This window comes from Anas acuta, chromosome 1, assembly GCF_963932015.1.
Source record: "Anas acuta chromosome 1, bAnaAcu1.1, whole genome shotgun sequence".
Lineage (NCBI taxonomy): Eukaryota > Metazoa > Chordata > Aves > Anseriformes > Anatidae > Anas > Anas acuta.
In genome coordinates, this window is record NC_088979.1 from 134,721,405 (window position 1) to 134,733,479 (window position 12,075).

Sequence of the window (12,075 nt, forward strand, 5' to 3'; positions counted from 1 at the left end):
GTTGCAAAAAAGGGCGTCTTCATTATCCTGTCTTCACCCTTAAGCAGGTGAGACACAAGAACTTTGATGCCACCAGGTCCTGGATGCTGAGGGGACAGCAAGGTGATGCACCATCCACTTCTTGCTGCTGACCGTCACTCCCTGCAGGACTGCTTTTCCCCTTTCGAGTGCGGTTATCTGCGCTTATGGCAGCGTGGTCACAACCACCACATGTCACAACAAACACATCTGGTCAGTGCATCCCAGCTGCGGCACGTTGGCCGCATCTGGTGCTCCTTGTGGTAGGAGCAATTTGTGGTGGGTTGGAGTCATTCAGATCCCAGCTATGGCTTGGGATGAGCCCATGATAATCTGGCTGATCTGTGGGTTATCTACCCAGCTGCTTCTTGATCAGTATTTCTTCTTGTTTTCCTTTCATTGTTGTTGTTTTTAAACCACGAGGCAAAGGACTAAGTGCTAAACAAACCCTCCTGAACCAAGACATCACATGAGAAGGAAACAGTGTGTTGCTCCACTATTCTGTCCCTTCAGGCCATTGCTCTTCATTTTAGAAGAGGAAATAAATGTATCCTACACACTATTTCAGCTTTCTGTGCATTCTAAACAATGCCACACACTGCAGGTTGAAGGCATTTGGAAGTTCTTGGTGGTTTTGGCTATCACTCCCTTCAGCAATATGTTTGATCCTGCCTCTTGAAGCCAGATATCTCAAAGAACACCCTTTGGAGATTGCAGCACAGGAGAGGCCCAGTAGCATGTGTTCAGTACATTTTTTGCCTTCCCTTTTCAACAGATTCCTCTCTAAAGGGAAGCTACCAAGCCAATACCAGCAAGGGGATCACGGGTGATGCATGTGTTTGCAGACCACAGCTACTGCTGTCTCCACAGTGCCAAGTCCCTTCGTAACACCTCCCAGTGCTGACCAAGAAAGACCTTGCAATGGTGGCAGAGCACCTCAGCTGCTATGTACACCCATGACTTACCAAGGCTGCCAGTGAGGTACTGACTGCAGCATTTTTTTGATTATGTAGAAACCTATTTTGAAGTACTGCATGAAGGACTGCATGAAGGGCTGCTAAGTTGTCCTTACACGACATTTTTGCACTAGTCCCTTGGCACAGCCCCTGTGCCACACAGGGCAGCGCTGCAACAGCAGCTGTTCCTGATGTTCCTACTTGTTCATGATGTTCCTACCTGTTTTCCCAAACTACTCAGAAATTATGTTGCTTTGCAGCCAAAGCAGAAAAAGAGAAAGAGCCTGTCTTTCCACCTTCTTCTCTTCAGTCCACGCTTTCCTCACCTCATTGCCTTAAGGAAAGAAGAGGGAGATGAGGGTGCTCAACAGCCAGCTCTCCCTACACAGATAGACATCTGCCACACACCAGCTTGCTCAGCTGGAGCTGGATTCATCAGTGAAATGGCTTTTTTTCTTCCTCCCTTGTGACAATAATCTTCTATGCCTGCTTTAACAGCCCTCATTTGCTCATAAAGACATCATTAATGTTGCTTAATGACTGCTTTCCACCATTGATTGCCATAAGCTGTCAACCAGCGTGCTTCTTGACCAGGTCCTCGCCCTCCACGTGCATCTGGCTAGATGACTTGCTGAAGGGTAAGGCTTAGGCTGATGTTCAGCGATGGTTCACTGTGCAGGACATGGGATTCTTTCTTGTGATTCCTGTCAGACAGGCTAAGCATAGAAATGATAATGAAAATACAGATCTGGCAACTGCTATAGAGAATTGGGGCAATGCATGTTTACTTCAGCATTGTCCATTTGTAAGTGGAAGTGTGTGCATGGCTCCACCAGCCTCAGCAGAGCTCTGAGATGTACCAGCACAGGAGCCAGGCTGGGACACCGATGTGACTCCAGGCAGACCATGCATCTGTGGCTGCACTGAACAGGCTCCCGGGTACTACAACCAACATTGTGGGAACAAAGAAAACACGGAGCCTTCGCCCAAGACAACAGAGATCGTTATGACTGATACAATCAGTTGTAAAACCTTCAGGGACACATCAATCTTTCTGCCTCCTGCAAACACCTGTGCATAAAGTTTCCCAGCTTCTCAAAGTGTTGGAGCACAGCCGCAACAGGAAGAGTGATAACTGTTCAGGAATCAGAATTGATCTTGTGCCGCCTGATAAACACTGTTAGCCTGGGGTTGTTGATGTGAAGCCAAGCTCTGCTAAATGGACAAAGTTTTCAAGCGAGCCCTTCCTGGTATTTAACAAGGTAAAGGGAAGGAACTGGAGTGAAGACAGCTCGAACAAAGCAGGTATTGTTTCCCCTGGGCTCCGTAAAGACATGAATGTGTGATCCCTCAGATGAAAGCAAGGAAAAGAAGCAGACGGGGCAGATGAAAGCTGAGGCAAGGGAGGAATATGAAAGACAGTCTGGAAAAAGCACAAAGCTGAAAGCAGGGAGTGGTGGTCACCACATGTCCTATGCACCAGAGACCATTTTGTTTGGATTTGCCCTCCCAGGGGAATGGCCAAGGTCAGTAACTTGCTTGGCTAGTGAACGCTTGCAGGATATGAACCAGTCTCCATTCAAAGACCTGAAGAATGAGGACTCCACCCCACTTGCATCTAAGGTTAATCATCCCTAGCATTAAAATCTTTGACTTCCTTTTGATTTAACTCTCAATACCACTTCCAATCATTAGGCTTTTTTTTGTTTCTTGTTCTTCCTGTATTCTTTCTTATTCTTTTGCTTCCTGTAAACCACAGTCTTCCCACCCATACACCAAGATCCCTACCCACTGCAATCAGTGCAATTCACGCTCTTCTATTCCAACTAAAAATGCTTGAAATGCAAGGAAGGAACTGAGACTCCATTATACAATAGTCTCCCAGAGGTGCTTCTTCCAAGGCGGTGAGCTGCAGGATGCAGCTAATTCTTGGGGTGCTGCTGGGCTGCTCCTGCAGGAAGGGCTGCAAAGGCAGTCTCCTTGAAACCGGCTGACAAGAAGCAGAAAGGCAAAAGGGAAGCCCGCACTGAGGTCCCATTTTGGTCCCTGAGAGCCCAGGTAACCCCAAAACCATGCTTGTTCCAAATCTCCAGATGAGGTGTGAAGTTTTCCCCTGATCTGGAAACAACCCTTGGACAAATGCCTACAACTAGAGTAGCAAATATGTCAGCAGAAGATGCTGTCTGTTCCCTTATTTCTTTTCAAAACGTTCTTAGCGTTTGTGAATACTCTTGGGAACATGCTGTCTCACAGACAAAGGTTTCTTCCTCTTCACATTCCTCTCCGGCTCACATCCCAATTTGCTCCTAAAAATTCAGTGGCATCAGCAAGAAGAAATAATTAACAGGCAACTGAACTTCACATGGCCAGGACTTCACCCAACATTCAATTGAAATAGTCTAACTCAGTCCTCAAATTTCCTCAACATTATACAGAATAGGAAGAAATCAGGATCTGCTGTTCCAGTGTCAACAATGTCATGCATGAATCGACACCTTTGCTCTGGTAAAGCCAATGGAAATTAGGGCTGTATAAGGCATTAGGGCTGTTTCCTATGCATTTATCTGCTGTTCGTGTCAAATCATTACATGCTCAAGAAGTAAAAGCTATCAGATGGCGCTCAGCTCCCAACTGCAGCAAGGGTCAGCAGTGTCCCCACCAGATCTGCCCAAACCCTCCCAGGGGCCCTGTGACTAGGCTCAGCCTTTGGTGCCTCCCTTTCCCAAGTGGCACTGGTGACGTGCCCAGGCAGGAGTAGCAGCTGTCCAGCTAGGGAAATAACCACATAAAGCATCTTGGTTTAGGACGTGCAGGTGACACTAGTGAGAGGATAAAACAAACTTTTCACCTTCATGACAGGCACAACCCAACAGTTTGAGGTGACATTTACAGCAGAAGTGGTGCATTGCTTTGGCCTCATGTTTTGTCATAGCTCATCTCATCTCCAGGCCATCAGCAGAAAGGTTGGGGGGTGTGCCTTAACTGCAGCATCTATGGCCAAAGCCAGAGACTTGTGCAGCACGAGAAGGGATGGAGTGAGAGACGTCTGGTCCCTGCTGGAAAGCAAACCACAGAGCTACGAGTGTGAGACGCTGATTGGGAAAGAATAAATATTTATCTGAGAGAATTTTAGAAAGAAGGGGAAAATTTTCACTTAGTTGTAACTCCTTCAGGAAATTATTCATTTTTCAAATGAAAACATTTTCTTTAAATTCAAAACAACTGCTTTTGTTTACCAAAAATAAAAGGAGAAAAAAAAAAAAAAAAAAAAAAAAAAAAAAGGAAGAGTCTCAGCTCTGCCCTTTTTCATCCATCATCTAAAAAATGTCAATCAAACCTCACATTTTGGGTTGAGAAGTCATTTTTCAGAACAAAAGCAAAAAAGAAGTGTTGTCAGTGTTTCCCAAGCACCTACAGCTGCTGCTGTGGTGGGGAGTGCAACAAGATCCCATGCCTTCCCACCTGTTCATTGTGCACAAGGTTATTTGCATTGAGCTCATTAGTGCCATAAAAGCAAAGGGAAAACAATTGATTCACCTCTTCAAGAGCCACTTAAGCAGTCCTAGCCTGAGAAAATGAGAATCTTTCGCTCACTCCTATTTTTTTCCACTTTGATACTTTTTACTGAAGACGGGAGCCTCTTGCGGGTCTGAGCCACATGAGGTCTGTATGCAATAAGAGAGCAATTTCCAATCCACAAAATCATCTTTTGTTCTTTTATTTCCCATCTCACAGCAATGTTTGCAGCATCTCTAGGAAGATACAAAAAATTCACAGGCCTCGTGCTATGAATGAGGGCCACTAATATGTTCTGTCACTAAGCCCGGCTTCCCCAAGGAGTTTGTTCCTCAGCGGCAGCATCTGCCCCATATCCTGCACAGGGACTCAAACCAGGAGGTGTTAACCCCAGCTTCATAGAGTATTCCAGCTGCTGTAGTAATGACATGACCAACTGAGACAAACTATTTGGTTGTAATTTTAACCTTATGAATGCAGAAACAAAGAAAAACTGAATATAAATCATGAGGCATGGGCATAGGCAATGTCCCTCAGCATGTAGGCCACCTTCTCCATCTGTGAAGAATAAGAACATCTTAATGTGCAATGAAAGTGAGACCATAACATGGTAAATCCATCCTAATAAAGGAATGGATGCGCCTGAGCACAAAAGAAGAGGTGCCAACCCACCAGCAAGTATGAGTTGTTGCAAACCAGCAGGAGACAACACGCTGCTTCTAGGAGCAGCTGCAGACATGAGAGGCACACACAGCCACAGCTGAGGATAACAAGGGAAAAAGCTCAAAAATATTGCAAAAAAAAAAACAGCTTCCCAGCTCTGACAGGTCCCATGACCCATTCTCTGGACCAACCAACAGAACCTGACTTACCCTGACTGAGAGCAAGGGACCTTTCTCCCTCATCTTTAGCCACAGATGTTATTCTGGTAAACCCAGGTCCTCCCACCTTCCCATTGCCCTCTTGGTGTCAGCACCAACCCTTTTGCAACCACTAAGCAAACTGACCTAGGCAAAAATTACCCAAGCAGAAAGAAAAGGATGCATTTTAGCCACTTCAGTTCCCTCATCTGATTCACTGCCCTACTGTGCAAATGCTAATGCTGTTGCAAGATGGGCAGTGGGAATTTGCATCCAAAAGTGGGAAGAGGGAAAAACTTTGGTCTGCTTAAAGTGACTGGAAACCGCAGCCCAGCTGGATCCCCTCGTGGGCCAGCTCACCGTGTGCTTCCCATGGAGCTCCATGCTTCTGTTTCCTTTGTGTTTCTTGTCATCTCGCCACCCGTCCCTAGCCAATGCAGCTCCACAGCACCTCACTTCCGAGCAAACCAGGCTGGAAAACTGAATTCCTTTGCACATTGCAGGATAATAAAGCCAGCATCTGTCCTGCTGGCCAAGCAGATGCAGGCAGCTGTCTGGTGTCCTTCAAAACAGCCCCATGCTGAGCATTCATGCACACAGAGGAGCAGGGCAGAGGAGCACTGAAGTCAGGAGAAGCAGCACAGGGCACTCCCACACTTGGCACAGGGAGGCCCCATTCCCATGGCCAGACACTGCCTCCTTCCACAGGTGCTACCCCTGCAAGCAGCAGGAGCACCAAGTCTTCCCAGACAGTGCCACTGCCCTCCATGGTGGTCTCCTGTGGCAAGACCACCCTAGTGTCGGCTTTAGAGAGAAACCCCATCCTTTTCAAGATAAAATCCCACCAGAAAGAGAGTTCACTTCAGTGCACATTTCATCTGATTACCCAAAACACATCACAGTCTCCAGGCTGCTGCCTTGGCACTGCACCGCACACTTCCAGCACCCTCCAAAAACCAGCCCTTTCGTCTTGGATCAGGAGTTGGCCACAGAAGTAACCACCTCCACACAAGATTGCAGTAATTCCCAGGCTCTAAAATCCCCAGGATATTTGCCTGCCAGCTCCCACCACTGTTTTGATCTTTACAGCCTCAGTGAATGTGAGCTAGGGGAAGGCGATGGATGTTGCAAGCTCTGCTCGCAGAAGCCGCGGGTACTTTCCTAACGTCCCTGATTGCTCTGAGCAATTCCTCCTTCCTTGAACCCTTCTGGCCCTTGTCTGTGTGGTAAAGTCCAAGAACAGCAGTGAGGGGATTTTGTGGGGTTTGGTTTTGCCATCTGGCATCACATGAGGAGCTCCTGTTGCCACAACCTCATGTGGCAGCTGCCTCCAGAAATCCCCTGAGCGTGACCACTTGCTGGTGCTGGCAGCACACTGGCAGCTGAACCACACCACCCAGAGACCACCAGCCCCCTGGCCTGAGCCTTTCTCCCATACTGACTTAGCCGTGCTCACATTCAGTCACTTTGCAACCAAATTGTCCTGGCTGCTGGTCCCTCTGCTCTGTTTCTTCCCCTAAACATATCACAGGTTAATTTAATTTAGCGCCGCAGGCTGCTTAGCTTTTTTGCACCCTTGCACAGATATTACTCTAGGAGTGCAGACCTTTGCTTGCATTAACATTCCACAACTTCATTCTCCTGTTCTGAGCCCTACAGAAAAACATAAATGCCTGCCAAAGACAAATTGTTTTTGTTCTCTTCCCTCCCCCTGTAAGGAGGTGAGAAGGATATTGCAATAGGTGTTGTACTCCCCACCCACATTTTTTCTCACTGCCAAACATATTGCATCAGGAACAATTAGAAAATATTTCTTTGTGTGGGCCCTTCAACTATATCTAAAATGCAGAAACATTTTTCTGGAAAAACAAAACAAAAACAAAAACACACAATCACCACCATCAAATACCTCCCACATGATCTTTGGACTGGCTTTCAGGGAACTGGATCAGCTGATAAGGTAAGGAGTCCTACTGGTGCAATAGCTATAGCCACAGATGCAAAACTGTTCTTCCAGCCTCAGCAAGGGAGAAAAGGATGCTCAAGAGATGTTTATTCAATGAAGGAGACAAACATACAAGCAGAAAGAGGTTTTTGAGTCACAGCTGTATGCAGTCATCACAGAAGGAGATTACAGAAAATACAGCCCAAGTCTGCAACTTCTGCTGCTGTGAACACCTCCGTGTTGTTCCCCAGAGCACCCTCTCAGGAAGCAGGGCCCTATAACCCAGTGTGATAAACTGGCACAGCAAGAGTGAAACCAGATTGACACTAATCAAATGCCTGCCCCAAGAAGGGAACCACAACATCCATTATCACCATGGCCTGCAGAAGCAGAAATGCAGCAGGTGCAAGGATGAGAGCCCACCTAAGGTCAGTGCATGGCACTTATCAGACAGTTGCTGCAAAAATTTCTATCAGGAGCTTAGTTTTGTTTCATGGGGAAGACCTTTGCTTAGGTCCAGCTGGAGATAAGGCTAGAGTGGTGAAGCTTAACTCCAGCTCTGCACCCAGCAGCCTTGGGAGATTTGACTCCTGTGTCTCAACCAAAGTCAGTTTTTGTTTGAGATAAAATATGTCCAAGATTTTTGTTCAAGAGCTGCATTTGGGATGCGGTGGAGGTGAGCAGGGCAGAAACCCTCACTCTCTGCTCACCTACCTTCATCTCCATCCCATGTCAGAGTGGCTGAGCCAGAAGCCTTCAACCATGGGCTGCCACACGCACCTTGCCAAGGGGCCTCTGGGGTCCTGAGCTCCTCCAGCACCAAGGCACTCCAACCCAGCATGGCTACAGCGAGCACAGACACCCATCTATCACAGCAGGTTATCACTTTCTCCCCTCTGACACAAAGAAGAAAACTCCACAACTCGATGTTGTGCCACCACGGCAATTAAATCCACGCTCACTTTCTCGCGCAGCGCCTGGAGGGAAACAGACAGCATTACAGGGCAGAGGAGGACACACCGTGGTGAGCTTGGCTTCCTCACAGCCCAGCTCTGTGTTGCAACCTCCAAACAGATCCACAGCAGCAGCCCTCGCCCCAAGAACCAGATCCACCCATTGCAGAGTGGGCGCCCCTCTTCTGGAGACACACCATGCCGGGAGCAGCTCTGTGCCCATGAGGGACTGCGACACCCGGGGTTACCCTGCCTCTCCTTGCTGCTTTTTTGGGAAGTGCTGGGGAAGGGGAAGGGCCTCCTGGGCACCACCAGCACCACATGGGGCTGGGACCACTTAGAGGCAGGAGAGCCCAGCACATGCTCCAGAGCTCTGTTTGCTGTGGGGATGGGTTTCACCCCAGGTGAGGACAATGGTGCAGCTGAGGTGTTTGCAAGCCCTCTCCCCTCTGCAGCCTGCCAGAACAGGTCCGTCAGCTCCTTCCTTCCTTGTGTGCTGCCATGCCTGGGGCCACGGGATGCCTGCCTGCCAATGCCATCCACCATGGAAACTTTCCCATAGAGCCGTTTCTGTCAGGAGAAGCAGGGGTGGGGTGGCTGGGAGGAGCTGCGCAAGCACAAGCGCTCTGCAGTGGTGCTGCAGCCTTGGTGGCATATCAGAGGACGTGAGGTGGGTTCTTCTGCCCCTCTTTGGGCAGTGCAGGTGTTGCCCAGCTGCCAGAGCTGCTCAGGGTGCAGCACAGCTGGCTGGAGGCACCAGCAGGGCTGTCTGATACCCAGGCTTCCCAACAGGCACATTGTGGACCCCCAGAAGCACTTTGGAAACTCCCCACCACCACCACCCTCAATGCTCATTTGTATTTCCTGCTTCAGAAATGCCACAGAAACGAAACTGCAAAAGGGGCATTTAATTAATTGTGTTTTGACGTCCGTCTTGCTGCCTGTTCTCTGCAGAACAAAACGGCAAGCCAGCCCCCCAACCTAGCTCGTGTTACCTCCCGGTCTTGCCTCCTTTGCATCCTGTTGCTTTCAATGATTTGGGACAAGGCCCTTCCTCACTTGACTGCCTTTCCAGCAGGAGCTTCTCGTTCATTTACAGCACACAAACACCTTCTTGTTCCACCTGATTCTGTTACTTGGTACAAACAAATGCTCTATATAGCACGAGTAATCTTAGCTTTACATGTATGTGTGGTGCTTAATAAAGAAGGGCCCTGGTTACTCACTGGAGTTCCTAGAAGTTTGCTCTGCAGAAATAAAGAACAATTTGGCAAGTTGGCTGCCAGGCTGCAGGCTGCTGTCCAGTTTGCAAATCACTAACCAACTAAATGAGACTAAAATCCTGTGCTTGGCTTCAGCTGGCTGAAATATTTTTGTGAATATCATATATGCCAGAAAAAAATGGAATTTCAGAGAGGCTGACAAGATTTGCAAATGCAGGTCAAATGAAACGAATATTTCCAGTTGAAAAAATAAATGGGGGGATTTTTTTTGGAGTGTTGAAAAACTTTAGTCTGGCATACCCAAAAATTATTTTTTTCCAAAAATGTCAAATGGAAACTTCAGGGTGGAAATTTTCATTTTAAAACTGACCTTAATTTATAAAAGGAAGATATTAAAGGAGTAAGAAGGAGAATATACCAGTACAGATCAAGTAGGACATTTCAAGATAACTAATAAGATTTTTTAAAAATATTTTTTCTAGAGGAAAAAGTCCTGATTTTCTTTGACTCGAACCAGTACTTCTTCCCCAAACATTCCCTTTACCAAATTAGCAAAGTTCAAAAATTTCAAAAATTTGATCACATTTCCCCTGGGTTTTGCAAACTCTAAGACCAGCTCGTAGTGCTTCTCCAAGATATGTACTTTTGTTCTGGACAACTGGAACCAGAGAGAAATACCTGGTATGTTCAGGGACTTATGATGAGCAAGGAGAGACAGCAGTAAAATCGAGGTCCTTTGATCCTCATTTTCTAGTCAATAATATATTAAATATGGGTACAACTGGCTGACATGCTTTTTTCTCCTGCTAGGTGATCACTTCACTATCTTCCCAGGCTCTGTTTGAGGAACATACTGGAGTCACAGCTTTATCAACATGGGAAACTGAAATACAGAAAGATTTTTGAGCTGCATTTACATAATAAGAGGCCTGGAAATTTGGGGCGCCTGTGTTTTTGGCTGCCTGACTTCAGATACCCGCAGCCTGATTTGCATGAATATTATGCACCCAGAACTCCTACTGAGATCAAAAAAACAACACAGTGCCTCTGCAAAAACAGGTTGCTGGCATCCAGAATTGGAGGCACAGAAGTTGAGAGAATTTTTCAAAGATCTGGGTTGACGCCCCTTGTCTGAGGTGGCCACTGAATCGAATGCAGGGTTCAGTCTTAGCAGCTCTTGGCAGGACCCAATCCATCTTCCAGCTCTAAAAAAATCCAGCCAAGCCCCTCTCAAAATTTTGGAGGCTGCCTGTTGACCTCTGTTCTCTCTCTCTCTCTCTCTTTCTCTCTCTCTCTTTAAAAAAAAAAAAAAAAAATCATCTGGTTTGAGGCATTTCTCCAAGTGCCTAGAAGCATGGTTGACTTTGAAAGTAAGGTCATTTGGTCCAAGCCCCTACTAAAGTAAGGCCACCTAAAGCAGGACCATGTCCAGACCAATTTTTAAGATCTCCAAGGATGGAGACTCCACAACCTCTCTGGGCAATCTAGAAGTACTAGAACTGCTCCACATTCCCTGTGGGCCATCTCTGTGTGCACACAAATACATGATTACAAAAGCAGTCATTCCTGAGGAGAGGTTTTACCAAGAGCAGATTGCCCCAGAGCTTAACAAGGAGCCCCATTTTGACTATGGGCTTTCTCCATGCCGTGAGGTTGGTGCTGATTGTGCTTGTTGATGCCTGTGCACTTTTGGACCACTAACCTGGGGTGCCCATGATCAGTGCTTACCAACCTTCCATCAGAAAGCTGCAGGAAATAGAGATGAATTTAGACAACATGCCACCAGTCTGTGGCTAAATAAATAAATAAATAAATAATAAATAGATTTAGTAACACTTCCTGATTTTATTGGAACAAGGTGGACTCCAGAAAGTTCTGCACTGACTGTTTGCAGCACTTCCCTGTGGGATTTTGTTTGGTGTGTTCGGATGGAGGCGGCTGTGCTTGGCTTGGGGAAGGAAAATTCATTGCCAGAGTTTGGAAAGGGCAATGTCATGCCCATGTAGTTAGCCTAACAACAACTGGGCTCCCTCCAACAGTGGCAGGATTGCTGGGTGGTTGCTTTCATGTGCTTTTTGTTTCATGTTCATCACCCTGGCATCTGAACAGTTTGCATCTTTGGTTTAGAGAAGGTTTAACCACAGCAGCTCCTTCCTCACACGGAGGAGGAAGGGCAAGCGGCTGAGCACTTTACAGAGGGTGGGGTACAGAAACGAAGCCCGGCAGATTTCATCTCATCTGGTTTTACACTCTGATGTTCATCAAACGCAGCTCGATAAGCAGGCAAGCCTGCTGCAGCCCTCGGGAATGCGGTGCAGGGTCAGTGCCGGCGCCACACCAGGACGGCAGCACCCGAGGGCCTGTGGGTGTTTTTGCAGCCGCTCAGCACCTTTGCACCCTTTGCTTGTGCTGCAGTGTTACAACCATGCTTTGCTTTGCAGGTCGCACCGTAGACAGAAGGCCAGGAGAGGGTGTTAAGAGAGGAAATCGAATTATTTCTCAAAAGCAGCTTAACCCAGGTGGTTACAGGTACTCTGTCAATCTGTTCTGGGCAAGGACTGTATATGCTGTGAGTTTTTTCACTGATGTCAGTCTGTGTTTCAA